Here is a 4,502-nt window from a genome sequence, read left to right as displayed (position 1 = left end):
GCTGAGCTAAATCCCCAGCCCCATAAGGCTTAACAGCTCTTAAAAAGTTAATCACAAGTGTGTTCAAGCTCATGAAAACTCAGTTTGAAAGATTTGGAAACAGCATATTAAGTTCTGTTTGCAAATGTTTTGCATGGCAAAATGAACAATGTCTTGGGTAACATCAAAACGTTTTTTTTGCAAAATGATATAACAGTGGAAACATTTCCCATTATTTGATTTAAATTCTCCTTTATAAAAAAAAAAAAACAACAGGAACTTTCTAATGTATTATGAAAGCTGTCTTATAGGTTCAGAGCGAGTGAGTATATGCATGTGTTCTACAAAATAGCTTTTTACTCACAAGTACTCACCCAGGAAGGTCAGCCAACCTACACAGAACTTTGTATTTTGTAAGGAAAAATAAAAGCACGATTTGTCTTTAAATTTAACAACTCTTCCGAGTGCTTTGTCTCAAAATTCCCTCTAAGCTTCTGTAAGGCATAACCAGTTTTCATGATCACCCCTTATCTTATTAATAAACTTTGGGAAGAGCCTATTAAGATACCACACAATATTCCATAGAGCCACTTAAGATGGTCATATGTATTTTTGTGATATTTGAAAGAAAAAATGTCAACCTCACCTGTGTGAGAAGGTCCTCTCTTTATTGTTGGTGTGTTGTATTGGTTTGTTTTACTTTGTTTTTGAGATGAGGTCTAGCTTTGTAGCCCTCCCTGGCCTTGAACTTGGAAAACTCCTGCCTCAGTCTCCTGAGTGCTGAGATTACAAGCCTGTACTCTCAGGGTGAAGGTCTATTCTATAGATAATATGCCCTGTGAGTAACATGAGCACCTAACATACAGAATATTAAGAATAGTCCGTTTTCATAATTATTTGGAACAGGGAAATGTATGAAAAAGAAAGATTCATGTATCAACATCACAAGTTCCCTTAGGTCTAGACTTCTCTGTTATGAATCCTGACATACATTTTGATATACAGTGCCTATACTGTATATGAAAATATTTTTAATTTATTCTTAAAATTTAAATATTATACCAGATATTAGGAGTAATAGAATTTTCAGAAGAAACCAAGCTAATTAACCTTTTCATGAAGTATCATATTGGAGGTTTATTTTTTTTCTTTTTCCCTAGTTGAAAAGAGAAAAAGGGAGAGAAATGTCCTGAAATTACACAAAGGGCAAAAAAGTAGATGTAACAAAGCTTGTAAAGGTTTTTTTTTTTTTTCCAATAACATAGCTGTTCTGCTAAGGATCAATTCTTCACATCATGAAATCTATAACAGTGGAAACTTGCCTACTTCTTAATATAACTGGTATTAATATAATTCTGTGCTTACCAGAACTATTTTACCAATACTCAGTCCTATTTTTAGTATTGATAAAGCACAGAAATAGCCAAGAAGAGCACTCAAACTTTGGTGATCAGAAGACACCTTTATTTAAATTTCAACTCTACCAATTAATCTAAGACCAGAGGCAGGGCAGTTTACCTCCATGTAAATCTGCTTTTTATTAGTGACATGAAATAGTTTGGAACTCAATACTTAACATCTGACGAATTCTTACGGTTTGCTTTTTGTTTTTCTTTTCATCTTTTTTTGAGACAGGGTCTCACTATGTAAGTCAGGTTGGCCTTGAGCTCACTTTGTAGCCCAGGCTGGCCTTGAACTCGCAACGATCCTCCTGCCTCAGCCTCCTGATTGCTGGGGTTACAGGCATGTGCCACCATACCCGGTTCCTCCTTATGTTTTAAGACTTTATACCTTATCATAAAGAAATCTTCTTCCACTCTAATTTATGTATGAATATCCCAAACATAGCTTTACAACTAATACCTTTAGGAATTGAATACAGTTGCTGATATTTTTTTACTTCCTTGGAGGACAGCTCTCTCCATTAGTGTTCCTGTTGGATAGGACCACAATGGTTTAAAAATATGTTACAGGGGCGCAGAGCATTGGTGCTAGCATAAAATACCATTAAAGTCTAGTAGGAGATTTGAAAATCATAGCCAAAGTAGAAGATCTAGTGCATCTTAGCAGGAGTAACCAGCTTCAGCAGAAAAGTCATTTGGCTACATGTGAATTTTACACATCTGTCAACTAAATCAGAGCTCCACATGAAAAATCTGGCACGCAGAACCATTATGGGGATTTGTGAGTCCTCCTGGAGAATTTTGGGTCCATAAACCAACGAATAGATTACTGTGACATATAAATAGAGTATTTTCATCTGGGACAGATATAATCTTTTTTTGTTTTTGTTTTTGTTTTTTTTTTCTAGTACTGGGAATCAAACCCACAACCTTGTGCTTGCCAGTCAGGCGTTGTGCCGCTGAGCTAAATCCCCAGCCCCTACAGGTAGGTATAATCTTGCTCCAGTACTCTTCATGTCCTGTGGCTGGAAACTATACACCCTCTCCCCAGGTCAGCTGTACAAAATGTTAAAAGATGAGTGACAATATTAAATATGGAAAAAATTTTAAAAATGGAAAAAATCTATAGGATAAAGAAGTGAACCACATTTAAGAAGACTTAAATGTGATCTCTGTTAATACTGCTCAGTGTGATGAAGTTCCTCCAACTAAGCTAGTCTTTATGTACATCTTTACAATACAAATCACTTCAACAGCCAAGATTTATTTACTCTTCCAGCAAACGGTGACATAGTAGGATTTGCTGGTAAGGAAACTGAGACTGCCTGGGTGTGGACCTTACCTAAAGTCACACAGATGATCGAGGTGTCCTTGAGTTCAAATCCAAGTATTCTTTCCACTATGCCATAAAGTAGCTTTAATCTTTGAAATGATAACATAGCAACTCTTCAATAAACTTTGCATTTCATTTACTCATTCCTAAAATATTTGTTTGTAACTTGGGTGGGTCAAATATAACTATAAAAAGGAACTTGTCTGTAAAATTCTAAGAAAAGATGGCAAGGAAGAAATGTGACGCTCTTTGGAAATGCATTAGTGCCAGTCTTTATAGAAGCGCCCCCCTCCCCCTGGCCAGGAACGTAGCTCAGCGGCACTGCACCTGTCTGGCAAATGTGAGGCTCTGAGTTTGATTTCCGGCACCCAAAAAAAAATTTAATCAGAAGCCCCCATGGGATGGTAGCACAGGCAAAACACACACCCCAGACTTTGGAAACATCTTTTAGGGGGGTTTTGAAGTCTTTGTAAAAATTCTTAAGGAATAATTTTCATGATGACAATAACATATGCAAACTATCATATTTTCTTACCAATGTTTTCATATACAGGCACTGGAAAATATTATGTTAGCCTTTTCAGAAGTTCTGCATATAATTTTAAATTTGAGTGAAATCTGGCTAGTGTCTTCCCTTTCATTTGAATTAATAAGATGCTCAGTGCTGTCCAACTTCAACCTTGTTTAAACCTTGGGCAGTGACTGACTTGAAAGCCATGCTGTCTGCCCCATGAAGAAAGAGAAAACTTCATCATTCTGGTTAGAATACATTCACACCAGCTTCAGCCCTCTCAAACTCCACATGGCCCAGTCCGCAGATCTACCACTCTTTGGTACTTTTTGTAGCATGTTTGAGTGACTGCGACTTTTTGTCATCATATGAAAACATTAGAGAAGGCAACCCCAACAGCCATGGCCTAAGAGAAAATCAGAGCAGAACAGAGAGTTACCATCTCAGAAGCTAGAGTTCTCACTTCACTGCACAGTGGTATATTCAGTGAAGTGACTCCTCTTGGAGGATTCCTGCAAATGCGCCAGTGCTTTTTAAAGATATATGATGTCTCTACAAGTTTGACCATTCAGAGAGAGCAGATTACTAGCATTATAAAGTATTTCTACATTTATAGGGTAGCAGAAAATGCTCCCTTCCCGCAGCCAGTATACTTCAGTTTGTTAGCTGTCCAGGTAATAGTTCCTGTTTCAGTTCGGGTTGCTTCTGTCTCTTAGAAACAGTTGGTCACAGTGATGCACGATGTATGAACCAATGCCCAATTGACAAGCCATTCTGCCTCTGTACTTCTTGCTTGCTTATCTCAAATAAGCCCTAGACCACCAGAGATCAGGGCCTGATATTTGGGAATGATCCGAGTCAGTGCCTGTCAACATAAAATAAGTCTGCCTCCAATTCCTGAGTGTTGTTTTGGTGTTTCTGCTTGCCATTGCAATAGAATGGTATATCTTTCTGTAGATTTTATGTTCTTTTCTGGAAGTATTTCCTTGGAGAAACAGTATAAGGAAAACCCATATCTTTTTTTTTTTTTTTTTTTTAAGACAAATTCATTTCTTTAAAAAGTTTATGTTTTAGGGCTGGGGATTCAGCTCAGTGGCACACAGTACCTGCCTGGCAAGCACAAGGTCGTGAGTTTGATTCCTGGTACCAGAAGGAAAAAAAAAAAATTATGTTTTTAAGTCAACAGTTGAGGGGCTGGGGATTTAGCTCAGCGGCAAAGCGCCTGCCTGGCAAGTGCAAGGTCGTGAGTTCAGTTCCTGGTACCGGAGAAAAACCA

The sequence above is a fragment of the Chinchilla lanigera genome, unplaced genomic scaffold, assembly GCF_000276665.1.
Source record: "Chinchilla lanigera isolate Chin_1 unplaced genomic scaffold, ChiLan1.0 scaffold00009, whole genome shotgun sequence".
In the NCBI taxonomy this organism is placed as follows: Eukaryota; Metazoa; Chordata; class Mammalia; order Rodentia; family Chinchillidae; genus Chinchilla; species Chinchilla lanigera.
This window is presented reverse-complemented; position numbering follows the sequence as displayed.